Source organism: Corvus moneduloides, chromosome 1 (genome assembly GCF_009650955.1).
Source record: "Corvus moneduloides isolate bCorMon1 chromosome 1, bCorMon1.pri, whole genome shotgun sequence".
NCBI classification, from domain to species: Eukaryota; Metazoa; Chordata; class Aves; order Passeriformes; family Corvidae; genus Corvus; species Corvus moneduloides.
This window is the reverse complement of record NC_045476.1, coordinates 153,771,284-153,788,674: the sequence shown is the minus strand read 5'-3', so window position 1 is coordinate 153,788,674 and position 17,391 is coordinate 153,771,284. Positions and strand designations below refer to the sequence as shown.

The 17,391-nt window shown below is 38.9% G+C and overlaps 1 long non-coding RNA gene across 3 annotated transcripts in view; it reads left to right on the top strand.

Moving 5' to 3' along the window:
• The window catches only part of LOC116455053, a 36,220-nt gene extending 19,083 nt beyond the window's left edge, over positions 1 to 17,137 (top strand). Inside the window, exons 1-4 of one of the 3 annotated variants that reach the window (XR_004244288.1) lie at positions 463 to 1,021; positions 7,383 to 7,529; positions 8,158 to 8,334; positions 9,712 to 17,137. This is a non-coding gene — a long non-coding RNA (uncharacterized LOC116455053). Of the gene's footprint in view, positions 1 to 462; positions 1,022 to 7,382; positions 7,530 to 8,157 lie in introns of those variants that run through there. The other 2 variants (XR_004244287.1, XR_004244289.1) reach the window with 2 other exon arrangements.
• Positions 17,138 to 17,391: the final 254 nt, after the last annotated feature.

Genomic DNA, 17,391 nt, shown 5'->3' with positions numbered 1-17,391 from the left:
AAATTTTCCTTCAGCAGCCTATACAGTGCTCTGCTTTGCAGCTGTAACTAGAATGGTGTTGAGAACGCACCTGTGTTTTAGTTCCTGCTCAGCTTCGCTGCCACACCATCAGCATCCAGGCTCTCTCCACCCCCACCCCACTCCCACAGGCCAGTAGACTGGGTGTAGGTAAAAGGCTGGAAGGGGACATAGCCAGGACAGCTGATCCAAACTGACCAAAGGGATATTCCATACCATATGATGTCATGCTTACAAAAAAAAAAAAAAAAAAAAAAAAGCAAAGAGAAAGGAGGAGGGGAGAACATTCATTATTTATGTGATTTTCTTCCAAGGCAATTACTATAATTACTGAAGCCCTACTTCCCAGGAAACGGATGGCCATCTCCTGCTGACGAGAAGTAGAAAAAAAACCTTTTGTCTTTGTCTTGGTCCTGTGCATGGCCTTTGCTTTTGTTTCTTAAAGTGCATTTATCTCAACCCATGAGTTTTTAATCTTATTTTCTTCACCTGCCCTCCTGAGGAGGAGGAGTGAGAATGGCTTGGTGGGCTCCCAGTAGCCAGCCAAGGTCAGCCCACCATTGTATGATCTGATGGATAAAGAGTTTACAATGAAACTTGGGATATATCTGCATCTTCCAAGTGATGTTGGATAAGTCACCTATATCCTGTGCTTCTGTCTTGTCTTTAGATTTTATTTATTTGTGTTCAGTTCTAAAAATCTGTCATCTTCCCCTTTGAGTATAGGACTATGATCATATATTTGTGGAGCACTTATCCCCACACAGTGGGGAACATGAAGCCCAGGAGCTCATCATTATAACAAAATGAACTTGTGGCTCAGTTGTTGTTGCTGTTTTTCAGGAACCTCTTCAACGTATTCAGATAATAAGTTGCATGACTGACAAACTGTGCAAGTTTCTCACTTTCTCCAGCCTTCTTTCGTGAAGGGCTCTGCAGCCATTCAGGACACGACATAACAGAATATCTGGTGCATGGTGTTCTCTCACTGCCACGTGAAGAGGTAAAACCTGGGACTTATGGCCGTATGATAGATAAAAAGTGATGAGGGAAGAGTATCTAAAGAAGGCTGTCCAGTGCATTCATAAATGTTAAACACTTCCACTTTTCCAGATCAGTAGGATTTTCCTTACTTGTTTTCCCCTTGAATAACAGCCCTCAGTTCTGGTCAGCCAATGGGTTTTGTCACTCTTCTTCATTACAATGGATTGTCAACTCATTTCCAAGAGTCAGGTGAGTGCAGAATTTATGTAACGTAATATGAGTATAAATATTTTAAAATAAAAATACAGATAAGTAACAGCAACATAATGAAAAAGATTTTAAAAAATGTTGCAAAAATCAGTTACATTTGGCCCATCATGTTAAGTGGGTATCAACTGATGTTGTTAGTTCAATTTCCCAGTAAGGAATACAGTCATGGGAAAAGGCAGGCTTTGGTCTTTCCTACTGAACAGTCCTACTGAACTACTCCTCTTCACGTTCAACTACTAAGAAACTGTTCATTTCTTTTATTTTTGTGCCTGGAAATAGCAATACAGCTTGATGGGCAGAAAGGTTTTATGCATTTTTTTTCTGCATCTATCTTCATGACAATAAATCTGCTAAAGTAATTGGAATGAAACACAAGACATAATATACCAGCAGGGACTGTTGAAATCTCTGCCTTCGATCTTCTTCTTAGGGTTAAAGAATTAACATAAACAAGCTATAACCAATATCAGTGCCAAATATAATAACAGACCCAACCACCTTGAATATTCTCCTAAACAAAGAAACCCTCATTATCCAAAGTGTACACATCCAGCAAGATTAATTCACTCATCACTGTTATCCTCAGAGGTAGATTTAATCTATTTATAGGTTTCTTTAAAAAAAAAAAAATCAAGAGAGAAAAGATTTTCCCAGTGAAGCATATCAATGAACTTAGTTTTCCTGCAATGGAACACCCTTTCTCTGAAGACTGCTAGGCTGGTTTACAATGGTCATTGAGAGACAGAGATGGATATGTAGTCAAATGTTATGATTTTATCAGCTTGTTTTTAATTTTGTGCATGAAATCTGGTGAGGGAAGCTACTCTTTTTTAGCAACACCCTTGTAAGTACCTAGCAATCTACATTAAAACAGAATAGGGGTATATGTTTACTGGTGTTTCCCCCGTTCTGCCTGTTTTCAGAATTGTTGATATCCTCATATTCCTCTGAGAAAAAGAAAGCAAGAATCTGTCTGGTTGAAATGCTATAAAGTACACTTTACACACAATTACCTCCTATTGTTGGATAAAACATCAGCTCAGTCTTTTCCCAATACTCACAAAGCATCATTTGTACTCAGAACATCTTTTGGCACAATCAGTCTTACTAACCTGTCCTCTTATACATCAGGCCAGATGTTGGCTGTCAAAGTAATTATCAGCTGATTACAGATATTCTTGAAAGATTTTGACTGACACATTTATCACAGATATTTTTGAAAGATTTTGACTGACACATTTATCTCCCTGTCAGTTGGTGAGTTCATCTCAAAAACCAGTGAAGAAGCAGGTCCTGATTCAACAACTGGTGAACGTAATATAACTTTAATTAAGCATTTAGGATCCACAGCAGGTTTTTTTAACTTCTGTGCATTTTCATTTTAGGCTCTGTAGTCCTCCAGGGCACTAAGCATCTCTGTGCATCACAAGTTGAAAAGCTGTTTAAATCTCAGTAACACCCTCAGTGTCTGAATAGAAGCTGGTAAAGATGCTCCTCTCCCTGAACATACTGGTATTGTGCTTGGGAAGATATAGGTTCAAATATGGCTGCTGACTTGCAGTGAGGGTTGATCCCATATCCCATATCCCATATCCCATATCCCATATCCCATATTCCGCTATTTTTCATGGCTGAAAAACTTTTTAAAGAAATAATCAGGTGCATGGGAGACAATGTCTGCTTGGGTTCCCCAGACCTTTCACTAGACAAGGATAGTCAATCTTTCTGTGGTTCAGGATGTCTCAGGATTTGCTCAGTTTCATTTTTTTTGGAAGACTGATGAATAATGTATGCTGTTGAATTCTTTTCCCCAAAGAACTAAAAATATTTAATAGAGAATTCAACATATACCTACTTGTACAACCTGGAAATGTGTAAAGGATTTGGCAGAGAATAAGAACAGAAAGTTAATTTTTTTTCATATAAGTTTCAGCATGTATTCCTAGTAATAATAGACTAAAACTGTAGGATGAAATCCAGCAAATAGCAAGTATGTTGGGTTTCAAAACATGACATTATATCTGAAATATCACACAGTGGCTACTTGTTTGCTACGCTTACGCAATATTGCAAAATGAAAGGGCGAGTGCTCACATGACAGTATATGATACACTGTCTTCTTCGATAGCAGATTTTCCTACTAACCCCTCAGGAATCTGCATGATTTGTTACTGTAAGGCATTTTTTCCAGTTGCAAATGCTGCTTCTTGGTAGCATATTACTAAATCAAATGTGAAAAGGACTCATTCCTCCCATTCCTCCGTGGTCACACAGCGTTCCTGGCAGGGGAAGTACTCACGCTCACATGAGTGAGGGTGTTCTAATGTGGGTGTGAACTGCGTCGAGGAAGCAGGGAATTGAAGGCAGGATCCACCCAGCAGTACATCCAGTTACAAACATGGAATTTCCACCTCAGTTCCCAGTAAACTCCTTCTAGGTTTTTTTGTAGGAAACAAATTTGGAAAACGGAGACCTGAACTAGTGCTTCACCCATCCCTGGAACAGAAATAATAACAGAAATTAAAGTATATTTAATAAGAGATGCTTGCAGTAGATGTCATTTGAAGCATGATTCAAATATGAATTTAAAGTAACTTTGCACTAAATATTATATAAAATTAATGACTGCCTAAAAATGAAACCTGTTTTATTATGCAATTACTTTCCAAGGGAAGCAAAGAAAGTGTTTGGGGCTTTCACCAATGAGCTAGTGGAAGCATCATGAAACATTGCAAGTACCAATCCTGTGTAACAGAGATACAGATACACTTTACATTTTTCATTTTAAAAGTCTGTGCTTAAAGTTCACAATAGCTGTTCACAAAAAAACCTTTGACCCAAAGTGAGGAGGGAGCAGCTGCCCTCTGCCTCGGAGTTAGACACCGTAGGTGAAATGAGGTTCTTGATCTCTCAGAGTAGGATGTTTCAAACGAAGGGCTCTCATTTTTCAGTGCAGTGCCTTTATTTCACTGACTCTAATTAACATTAGGAGGCAATTCCCCTCCTACTTCAGACAGGACATGTGCAGCCAAGAATATCAGGTTTATGTCCATGAAGAAGAGAAGTAAGAGTATATCCAGGACACTGCTAAAGTGAGGATGTGAGTAGAAGAGAGGTTTAGGATCCTGCTGTGGTTTACATTTTTTATTTGGTGATTTCTTCACTCTTTCTGAAGGTATCTAGGTGAAAAATGTGACATGAAGTAGCACATAGTGTGACTGGAGGGAAACTGATGGTGTGATTAAGGGTAGGACAAGACTTAGCAGTTTTGCCTGCTGTTGACTATCCAGGTCCTTCCAAGTTGTTAAACATTTCTTCTTTTCCCCAGTTATACCGGTTGTTTTCAGTCTTGGGACACCGTGTCTGCCTGCAAGGAAATATTGTTTATCCTCATGTACCTTGTAGTATAATTTATTGTTCTATATTGCCAGCTAAGAGCACAAGCTGGAGTAACCTAAATTTTCAGTAGGAACCCCAAAACCTGAACTTGCTACATTTCACTGTAAAATAGAGCACAACATCAGGACTATGGAACTCCTGTGTGGCTCCCTTCTTTGTTTGTTTTCCTTTCCTTGTGGTCCCTCATTTTGATGAGTTTGTGTTTAGCTGCTTCTCACTATTTGCAGTACAACATAAGGGACTGTGGCATGTTTGGCCCAGATTCAGAAAATGAAACTGAGCTCTTCATTAGCCAAAAGCCAGCAGTTCCTCCATATTCTTTATCTGCATAGTCTAACACTTGAACACCTCTATTTTATGGCTCTAGCCATTACCTGCTTAGCATCCACAAATTGTCATACCCCAACTGTTCTGCCTTTAATACTTCTTCAGTTCTCATTTCTCATTATCTTTAGAAACATGTATTGTTCTCCATAGTAGTGTCTGTGAAGAAAAAGCAGATAATTAAATATACATATGGAAGAAGCATTACATGAAAGTATTGGGTTACATTTAATCTCTTGGAGACTAAAAGGCTAACAAAAATTAGTAAACAGCAACAATTGACATACAGAAAACAAGGGAGAAAAAGTGTTGTCTAACTCAAACTCACCAGTATTGGTCAGCTACCTAAAAATTACAGCAGGTTTTTCTTTATTTATCCTCAGTCCATGTGGAATGCATACAAGACAGAGAGGTCCCATGGACAAATGACATTTAGACAATAAAAATACCTTTGCAGTCAATTAATTGCAGACATTATCACGTTCAACGAGGAAGTCAAGGCCTACAGTTGTCATGATACCTTTTATGTTCCTTGAACTTGCTTCCGTGCCAGTGAGTTCATTTCTAGCTTGTATGGCCCCACACAGCAACTCCCTGCTATCCTGGCACAGTCTCATACAAGAGCATTCACCTCTAGTTCTTCAGATGTTGTTCAGCAAAGAGTGGGAAGCACTGCAGAGAATTTCTACCATGATATCCCCTTGTCTTCATCCTAACAGATGTTCACTGTAATAAAATCTTTTAACTCTAATGCCTCTGAGTTGTCTTCCAAGGCCAGAATGGTCTTGGCGTGACTCAGAGCTATATAGGGGTAAGCTAATGGAATAGACCAGTCTGTTCCAGTTGGAAGGAACCTACAACTATCATGTAGTCCAACTGCCTGAACAATTCATGGCAGACCATGTTAAAGCACTTTATTAAGTTCATTGTCCAAATGTCTCTTAAACAGGCTTGGGGCACCAACTGCCTCTCTAGGAAGCCGGTTCCAATATTTGACCACCCTCCTGGTAAATAAATGCTTCCCAGTATCCAGTCTGAGCCTCCTCAGGTGCATTTTTGAATCATGTCCATGCTTCTTATCAGTGGATACAGGGAGAAGGGCTCAGCACCTTCCTCTCTGCTTCCCCTCCACCTGTAGAGTGCAATGAGGATCAGACAAATGCAATTGACTCCTTTTCAGTGACAATAATAATAGAAAAGGATAAGGTACTAGGCTGTACACATAGTTAAACACTGGACTGCCATCATATTTTGGCATCCTGATGTTTCTTTACTTCTTATGCACTCTTTTGCACAGAAAATACAGACCACAAGTTGGCCATGGACCTTTTCAGAGCTATGCAAGCCGATTTTCCTGTGCTAGCTGTTTCATTTTAGAGTGACTCCTCTCCATTTGCTTTCTGTTTAGCAATCACATCATCGTTTGTATCTATGCATCTTCCATGTACATATCACCCAAGTTCAGCCCTCAGCCCTCCCCAGAAAAGCATTTCCTCAGACATTTGTTCTGCAACAGAAATGTATGTCCCGTACATGTTACAAGTCAGTGGTTAGAGGGGCTCTGTTGTGCATGGGATGTATTGGGAAAAACCATGTAACAGAGAACCAAACTCTTAAACCCAGGCAATAAAGGATGTTACAGTGAACATCCTCTGGCTTAGCCTTGCACTAGTATAGCATAGGCACATTCTTGGTTTTTATTAGAATCTTCTGTTCACTTCAGATGAGGACATTTGGTTGGCTTGAGGGCTAGCTGGAGGGAGATGATGAGAGGAAGTGGGTATAGTTGCAACATAATGTTTAAATATGGTAAACTGAGCTTATTTCACCCCAAGTCTTAAAGGAATACAGACGTGCATTTCATGCATTTGGCAGAATTGTTTCACAGAAATAATACTCTAAAATTCACTCTGTAGATACTCTGGGTAACTTACAGTGCCTGAATCCAGCTAAGTGAACAAAGAATTATTGTTTAGTTGAATGACAATGAAACCCATACTTCAAGGTAAATGATTCAGCATGATCCACCAAAGGCTGATATTTGCTAGAAAACAACTGCCAGGATTAATCCATAGACCAAAGGATAATATAATGCAGGCAAGCTTTGCTATACATCACTGGAAGGGCATTGGAATATTCTATATTTCATCACTTTAAGTGGTTCCTTCATGAAGCAATTCTTGCGAAGCAAAGCCAAAAACCTGGAACATAAGGGCTAAACAGAAGGCATTAAGTACATATTGTCCTTATAGCCACTGAATTTTGCTCACAAATTAGAATTGCCTTAAAAAGTGAAATTCCTTATTTTTTGGCATGTTCTAATGTTCTTTGGAGAAAGTTTTTCTTTGGCTCACTGCTTTTTCTGTTACAAATCCTTATTTCATCAGTTATATGCACTGAATGTGATTCCAATCTTTTTCTCCCATGTTTGTTGGACCACTGAACCACGGTAAATGAAGGCACATGGCCAACCATATGGTAACAATATCATCAGTGCTGCAGCAGAGGAAGATCAAGAGTCGCATATACATAAGGTAATATGGAATACATTTATACAGTTTTGAACAATATCGCTAGTCTGTTTTCTTCAGTAGTATTTATGTTCGTTGGAGTGACAGAATGAGGTCAAATCCAAGACGCACTACAATGAAAGTACCAGTCAAAAAGAACTTGTCCCTTTCATCTGTTCTAAATTTTGATCTTCCATATAACTTTGTGGAAATTATAATAAATCAAGCACTATTGGTATTTGCCTGGAAAATATGCAATTTTCTTTTCAGATAATTGCAATAATTAAAAAATTATATAACAGAATGACTTGCATTTCAAACTGTAGAGCTAAAATTATGTCCTGTACCCCTTCCCATTATTTTCAGAATGCCCCATTTCTTGGATCCATTTCTTTTGTCAACTGGGATAACTGAAGTGCCCAAGAAAAGTGGTATGCAAACATCTAAACCTAATTAAAATTATTAATTAAAATTTTCAGCTAAACTGTAAATGGTATGAAAAATCATTCATAAATATCTTCCCGTCATTTAAACAAATCTAATCTTAGTCAATCACCAGCAGCAGTTCTGAAAGCTGCTCAGTTATGCTTAACCATCAGTCTCAGTTTAGTTTTTGATCTGCCTAACCTGAAATTGGTTTATTGCTTTTCAGCCATGTTAACAGGTGAACAGGAAAGATGGCCAAAAGGAATAAATGGAATTTATCCTACCAGAACTGGGTGGGATTGCAGCACTTTGAAACACCTTTTTGATGAAGTGGAAGCACTGGAGCTTTCATGAGAAATGGGAGAGCATTGTTTGAAACTGTACTAACTTCAGTAAAGAAGGAGTAGGTCAATTCCTTTTAAATATTTGCCGAGTCTGTTTTAGATAGATACTAAACTAAGATATAGGCTAAGTGTTCAAACTCAAGTAAACAAAGAGACTCATACATTTACATTCACAAACTGAGACTTCTATTCAAATAACAGACAGTATTTTTCACTTTCCCATGCCATTATAACTGTCATTTACAACTTCATTACGTACAAATCTGTTCATCAGAATATATTTTAATGGCAATGATGTCTCAGACTACCTGATAATATGTGGGTGCATATTCATAAAGGTTGGTATCTTATGTTAAATTAGGAGAATTTACCTTTTCCAGAAATTTTATTTTTTTGTCCTGGAATTCTTGAGAGATTTATATGAAAAGAGTCTTTTGAAATTGGATTACAATGAAGTCTTAGGTTTAAATGAAGATACTATAAATATTCTGTGGTGTTCTTAAGGCCATATTCAGGCTGCACAGTTCTGTGTTACCTGAGCTATTACCAAATACAGAGCTGGATAGCAGAGTCACATGAAGCTACTGGGCAAAAAGTTCCCGGAGTCTGGGTTAGTTTCTTTAGAGCTTCAGGTCACTCCACAGGGTGATCTAGCATGCTATTTGCTTTAAATATTTCCTTGTGTGGAATATCCTCCTCTCTTTGTTGGTGAGAAATTTTATGTCATATCAAGATTTGCAGACTCATGTATACTCAGACTTCTTGAGATTGAATGATATCTCTTTTCTGACTGTTTTTTTAAATCCAGGCAAAATTTGCACCATACTGTGTTCCCAGTAGAGCTCAATGAAACTATCATAGCAAAAATAAAAGTCTATAGGAATGACTTTTGGCTAGTTTAGGGTAATCCATTTAATTCCATGCTCATCCACATAAAGTACCATAGTTTCACCAAAATGTTGTCACAGAATTTTAGACAGCAAATAAATATCAGATACATTCTTATGATTGAAAAAAGATTTGATGCAAGTTTAAAATTGTACTGGATATACATGTATGAGTCTCAAATACAAACTTCCACTCAGTCTGCACCTGTTTCTGTGGGTAAAGCACTGGTACTAAACCCCTATTTCTATGTGATTTGAAAGAAATAGGAAATTTTTCTGGAGCAACTCTGATTTAAGAAATTAGTTTTCAGTTTATAGGATGGGGATGCAATCAGCTGCAATTTAATGTGCTAATTTGGCAAGGCAGCCAAGCCACCGTAACTGGCTGCACATGTGTTCTTAGCTCACCTAGACATAAGCTAAAATGTGCTGGTTTAAGCTAACACATTTATTTTGTTGTTAGGACAGGTGGGTAGACATATGGGGCAGCTGAAGAATGTTACTTGTTAAATTAATGTCAGTTTTAATAGTTCCAATGTTATGTGTTAGCTTCAAGAAGAGATTTGATACCAAGGTTGAAGAGAGACGTTGTCTTTGAACCTGACACTGAGGCATAAAAGTTATACTACACATGAAGGTAAGAAGGCTTCCTAGATATGAGAGGGACTGAGAAATGAAAAAGAAAAGCAGCAGAGAAAGATTAATATAACAGGCATGGAAGTTATGATCTTCCTCTCCAAATATATTTTGCTCCCTTATCAGAAATGGCCAATAAGTAGATCTTTCCTTTTTTACCCTCCCAAATTAAGAGCATGTTTCATGCAGCTTTTTTTTCTTTTGCTTCCACAGTGAGTCTTGATAGTTTGAAAAGAATTTCATTCATAGAGCTTTTTGCTTCCCCAGATGACCCTGGGTTTATGTGAAAATGTCACTGATGGAGCTTCTCAGGAATATACCTTCTGAATTCAGCCCCATATATATATTGTTTCAAGGAAAATTGATGTAGCAGCCTGTTGTAACAGATTGGTTCATGAAACACAATGAAACCACATTTTTCAAAAGCTTCTGTGGTAAGCCTACTGTGTCATGTGCTGTATACAGTATGAGCCGTCTCTCAACTTCACTGAGACAAAGACACGGTATCCCACACCAGAGTGGACAGTGCAACCTCTTTCTGGGCTGGTTTCAACAGGCTGAAGCTCAAGTTACTTCTCTGTTCTGAAAAAAGAGTATATTGAAGTTTTAACCTCATGGTCTGCAGTCACCAGACCCCGTGCCAGTGTCAAACACTGCGCAGATAGACAGCAACACGTGTGGGCTTCCACTGCTGTGACCTCCTGTAAAGTGTGAAGTACCCTCTGAAGTTTTCAACCTCCTAAAGAGCTCATCTGCTATTTAGAATAAAAAATATTCCTTGTTTGACTTCTCTCCTGCCACATGAGGGGCTAGGTGATTTTCAGGGACAGCAGCAGCAATAAATACATGGGATTTTCCTGGTCTGTGCAGGTGTGAGGCACCTTCGCTTTATAGCAGCAGTTGGCAATTACCAGGAAAAGAGGGCACTTGAGCAGCAGCTGCTTTCCCCTCTCCCATTCCCAGAAAGTGCTGCAAACAGATGAGAGTGGAGTACCCCTCTTCAGCCCCAAAAGTTGTGTCATTCCTCAATTATCCAAAATCCACGTCTGATAACTACACTGTGCACGGCATAGCTCAGTGTCGAGCTGCATGGGTTGGTGAAGGAAGAAGGAGGACTGCAATTCAGACTCCCTCTTGAACAGGCCATTCTGTCTTTTCCAAGCTGGAATGGTTTCAGGATGAGGTTTGCAAACTCTGGAAACTCCTCAGTTTCAGGAGGATCCTGTCAACTCTTATTAGAAAGTTACAGTCAACTTTTGAAATTACTTCTATTTGTTTTAAACAGTCCTCTAGTTTGCTGAAAACTGGTAAGGTAAATCCTTGTCCTTCTGGGGAGAAAAAAGCACAAATCCAGTGCTTATTTATTTTCAAAGTGTTTTGTAGATACTAAAGCACCTTCAAACCTGCTTTTAGAGAGTAGGTAAGTGATGCTACTTTCACAAATGTAGGGGAAAAACAGAGGCTGAGCAGTATATCCTTGGAATGTGCTATTCAAGAGCTAAAGGAACTTCATGAGTCTCCAGCCCTAGCCATAAGTAATATGAACAAACTGCTGTCAACTCACTAATGTGTGAAATATAGTAGGCTAAATTTTATGCGTTTGGGTTGACTGATTTAAAAGCAGTAGTTGGGAGAACAGTTTAATATTAGCTCTACTGTATAGGATTTAATTTGTATTCTGCAGGCTACCCTAGGTAGTCATTGGCTAAAGTACATAACTATGAAATGAACCTTTTACACACTAAATTCTTGTCATGCTGGCTCATGTAGGAGTCATCGTTTGCTGCTGTCACAAAAAAACTGGGCGTAAGAAAGTGATGGATCAAGGAGGGATTTTCCCTTCCCTCCCTAGAAGCTGCTCTGGATTCTGTGGGAGCCTTCCTCTCTGCTTACAGATCATAGCCACTCAGTGCTGCCAGGAAACCACAGAAAGGCAGCAGAGTCATGCAAAATTTTTTAATGCAATCATAGTGTCTATCCTTTAATGACCCAGTGAAGTAGAAATCGTTCCAAACCACCGGAACTGCTTTTGTATTGCACATCAGGAGGCTCCCAGCTTCTGATCCTCAGAGAATCCCCACATAACTGTAAGAGATAATCCTACGTACGTGGCACAGACTTCTCATAATTGTCCTATGCAGATAAGTTCTTGGAGATAATGTTCTTTTTCTTGTCTCTTGCACTTCCCCCCCCCTAATTTAAACTGAAAAAGAGGCCAGAAATCAAGCTTTCTTCCCTCTGTTTTAAAAAATATTTTTCCTTTATTTCATGTTTTTTCAAAGAATTTCAAATATCTCTTCCTAGAAAATAACTTGGCATCACCTTGTGTAAAATAAGTTCCCCTATAGCTATATTGCATGATAAAGGAAAATTAATATGGTAAATCCTGCTTTGACAAGTACAGGAACTGTAACAGTAAAGTCACTTCCAAAGTGCTACACAGAAAGAAGTTGATCATATGGGCAGAGTTGCAAAACCCTTAATAATTTTCAGAAGACTGGAACATCAAGCTCTTTATGCACATTATCTGTTGTGCATCATGGAAAGTGTCAGTAAATGAAATATCTACAGCTGATGGAAATATAGCCTTGGAATTTGTGTCTTCCTGCTCAGCCAGGCAGTTTGCTGATAAAGGTGATGTGCTGTCATGCAACATGGTCCTTGGTAAATTTGTGTCCTGATTGCCTGGCTCACACTATTTTCTCTCCTAGCCCGGGAAGGGGTGAGTGTTGATTGGATACCTCCCACCACCACAGGACAGCAGAGCTTCCCATCCCACATTTTGTACAGGAACTACAGGAGTGGGGAATCAGCTTCAGGAATTGCAGTGACATGGTCACTATTGGTTTTGTGTTTAGTCTTGCATTACATTGCAGCACAAAGTACTGGACTTCAGATATCAAAAACTGCCTTGACTCATGTTTCACACTGGTTGCAGGCAACACAGTGATGCATCTCACTTTCTACCTGACCTATGGATGTGTAAGTTACATGAAGACTGACTCAGTCAAGAAAGCATGTGTGGAATCTACAGCCCCTCCATGGGCTCAAAAATACATTCAAGCCACCGGTGAGGGATATCTTTAGAGGAAGGAGGGTAGAGATGGCTTTTGGCACAAACTCAAAACCTATAATTTCAGCTAACATTTGGCTTACTGGATTTCATTGTATGGCTATATTAAGCTTCTCTTTAATGCTTTTTAACTTCTTATTTGTAACTTTCAGGGCCTTTCATGGAAGATCATGTGTTCCTCACCTTTTGCAGCAGTATCATTTGGGGGTTGTACCAAGGCCAGGAAAACCTGGTTTCCAGCCAAGTCAACTTCTTGAGGCCTGAACAAAAGTCTGTTTTAATAAAATGACATAAATCATGTCAGTCATTCTCTTGCCTGCTTCGGGATTAATTTTCTTGCACTTATGAAATGCGCTTATGCAGCTTCCATCAGTCTTGGTTGCTCCTTGTAGCAGAGAGGTTTGGCTGCTGGGTTGCCTGCTGCCCTCAGTGCAGTCTCTATGCTGTTGGCTATTTCAGTCTCAATTTCCTATTTGGTGGCAGATCAAATAGTCTCCATGAAAGGCAGAAGGAATGACAGAGACTTGCTTTCTTCAAGTAGAAAACAATGTCCCATATGTGACCTCAGCAAAACCACTCCATGTGGCACTTTACTAGTTATGCCTTAAAGAACTGGATTGTGTCCAGGCCCTGGTGTGGTGCTAATTACCACAGCTTTTGGCTAAGAATGAACTATAAATCTTTAAACACCAACAAGTCTGATTAGGTTTGATTTTCTTTGGCACTGTTGTGGTACCTCCAAACAGAAAAATGTTTTTGCAGAACAGATTCAGTATATGTGATATTTCCTTGCATGCAACACTTATCACACTCAGGTTTATTGATGCAGGAAGTTAGTTTCCCAGTCCTATTCTTTAAAAAATTGAGGTAAGGCCAGATCTTCAAGTGATAGATATCAGCATAACACTGTTGTCCTCAGTCCTGTTTTCAGTAGTTCAGGATATAGGTCCTGGATTTCAATCCTGTAGTCTAGTGGTAGAAAGGGTCTATCAGGTCATGTTGTCTATGTCCTTATCTGTGAAAAATTGTTCCCTTGTGTACAGAAATAGGAAGCAGCCCAACAATGTTTTTAAACATTTCATTTCCACAAATAGTGTCTTTAACACTTTCCCTTGGGAGTCTGCTCCATTCAGATGGATATTTTCCTGGCCCTAAGCTCTACAGTTTTCATTTCATATTCAGATCCACAATTTCTGTACCCAGGTAATAATTTTACCTTTGAAAATTTGCATTCTTCAAATATCTGTGGACCATTGTCATGCTCCAGCTTTTTGATTTTGGACAACCTGAAAACACTTAACTCTTAGCTGTTTAAAGAAAATAATTCGCTTTAAAATTGTAATTGTTCTTAATGTCTTTTGCTAAACTGCCTTCTGTTTGTAAGGAATCACCTGCCTGATCCAGCAATGAATGCAACATCCAGGTACAGATCACCAGGATCGAGCAGAGATAGACTTCGTCTGGGGTGAGGGGGAGGAGGGTGATGCAGCCTCCACGTACATGGAGATGCTTAACTGAGCAGTGGGGTGCTGAGTAAGTTTTGACATGGTAGCACTCAGTGGTCCTGTTTGCCTTCCAGAACAGAGCAGGGGAAGCATATTTCAGCTCTTAAAGTATTCAGTTTAAAGTAAACCCCTAAATCCTACTCAAGATTGCAGCCTGCAGAGGTCAATTGAAATATCTTGCCTGGGGAAGTGACCAGGGCATTATTCTGGTATCTGGGACTTTCAGTAATTTTCTAAGGTTTTCCAGTGAAGATGATTACTCAAGTGTAGTGAAAGTATGGCAGCAACAAACAGAGTTATATACCAATAGTTACATTTCACAGACTTGACAGTATTAGTCTAAGGGTCTCTCAGACCACACCAGAATACAAGCAGAAAACCAATGTGGTCTATAATATTGTGCTGCTTTCTCTTAGAGTGATATTTGGAGCTGTTTCCTTTGGGAACATACCACAAAAAAGCAATGTACCTGCCATGCAGATTGATGGAAAACTGCACACACTCTTTGACCATGCATCTGAGAGTGGGAAGCACCTTCAGAAGAACATGCAAGGTAGTAGGGAACACTTGCAACAAAAATACTGGTTAATATCCTTAAAACTGCATACATGAAGAGAAATGGCTGCAGAACTGGGTGAAGCTTTAAATTACCTTGCTCAGAAAGCTCTGAGTTTACCTTCCTGTTGGAGGTGAGTAACCTTGTGATGCCACAGCATTACCAGTGTCAAAACTCACTAGTCCCTTTTGACATACACGATTTTGTTCTTAAAAATATTCAATGCATTGTTTGCCCAGGTCCAAGAATTTGAACTGCACAGGAGTGTCTCCATTTGGCTTTGTATGCTGCTGTGAGGAACAACCACCAACTCCAAAATAAAGCCTCTTTTTCTCTTCCTTTGCTTATGCTCTTTGCTCGTTTCTACAAACACTGTCTGCTGGACAGAGTCCTTCCTCAACTCAGCTGTAAAATTTACTCTTCTCTTTCCAATGGCACACATAAAAATCACAAAGTCTGAAGAAAATCAAGATAGTACAACAGAGTAGTTTCACACTTCCCAGGTGGTAGCTAGAGTTCTGAACACAAAAGGCCAATGGGTTTTCATCTACATTTTTAAATAGATGCTGAGACTCTCTAAAACCCAGAAGGAGGAAAGACTGTCAGAAAGAATGGAAATGTCACAGGGTTCCTCTTGCAATGCTACATGTGACAACTTACGACTGACAGAGTTTGTGGCTACCCAGTTCATGAAGAGAGTTGGTTGATGAAAAGGAGGTTTAAAGATGTTTGCCCCAAAGCAAGTAACCTAAGCTTCACATTAGGAATCAGCACAAGAGAGGACAGGATTTAAATCTTTCTTTCATGAGCCGAAGGGAGAAATGCCTCCCTCTCTAGCCATTAGATATTTCTTTCCTAGAAATACCTTTTCTTTCAAGACTAGAAGAGAATTTTGCCCTTTCTTTTAAGGAAAGAAGGGCTATTGTTGTATTCCTTCCCACATTGATTGCAACCAAATAGATCAGGTACATATTTATTATCCAACGTTTTGCTATTTGATACTATTTGAATATGTCTGCTGTGAGTACATAGCTACAGAAAGTGCAATAGCTGAAGAATTTCTGTGAGGCAGGGTTAGCCACCAGCATCTCCACAAGAGGGTAAGGAATGCCCTCATGTCCCTTGCAGGTCTGCCTCACACAGTGAGAGAAAATACTGAACCTGAAAGCTCCCCATTACAGAATGATTGCAAAACTAACAATTCCGTTAGAAGGTGTGACTGCCACAGCAAAGGCCAGTTTCATACCAGTCTCCAGTTCTTACAGCACCACGTTATGAGGCACTCCTTCACCACTATTGATGTGGCCACAACCTGGGAAAATACTTTCATATTGAAAGAAAATGAATTATATGATCAGTCCACAGGAATGTTCTGATAATAGTTTGCAGACAAAAACAGTGCCATTGAATATTCTATACATGTCTTGCATATCTATGATGACTTAGATAATAAATAATTTTGTCCTCATTTTGCATGAGGAAATAATATTAATTTATTCCAAATAAATTAGAAAAGTGGACCTGGGAAAGGATAGGTCATTTAAAAATTTTTTTAAAAAATGCCATAAAATTATAGGAAATAGCTTTCCATATTCTGTCTTTTATCATTCATATTGGGTGAATTTGACATTATATGGTTTATCCCAAAAGGTTACTATTATTTCTACATTGATTTGGCTGGAGGCAGTCTCAGAAAATATGAAATTACTTGTAAACCCATTACTAACCAGTTGGTTGGGAAAGGTCATGAATGAGATGGGAAAAAAAGTGGCCTGTTGCAGGATCCAAACCATAAATATGGGACCTCTCAACAGACACCCTAATATGTAGTTGGAAAGAAGAGATGAAAGTATGATGGAGCCAAAGAAAAAAATCTTTATTAATGTTGAAATGATTCCTGAATGTATATCCATCTCTTTCATTCTAAAAGAAAAGAAAATACTGCCACAAAACTGTAGTTAGATCTTTGTTTTATATTTATCCAAGCTTATATAAACAACATGTTCCCACATTTTTTATATGCATGTCTCTTTTTGGATAAATTCACAGAGGCAATATTTTAAGTCATTATAACAGTACTTTTTTTTTTTCATTCTTTGTTTCCAAAAACAAAGTTTGTTGTACTCAGGCACAACACACAGCCTGAGCTGGTTGTTTTGGTTTAACTCAGTCTCTGCACTCACTTTGTTACTGTTAAAACACTGATAAAAAAGACAATAGATTTATTCAATGAGACCAGGTGGTGTTTCAGATCAAACAAAATCCTGTGCACCAGAAATGTCCTCATTCCACTGAAGCCTTGCTGTACAGACTTGTAATTCCTTAACTGGTAAAATGGACCACAGCCCTCATGAGTCATGCAGGGCAAAACGCTGTATTTGAATCTGGGAGAAGAACTGCAGGGTCTTCCAGCTGCTGGAAAACTTGTAAACGTAAAAGTGTGTAAGCTGACGGCAATA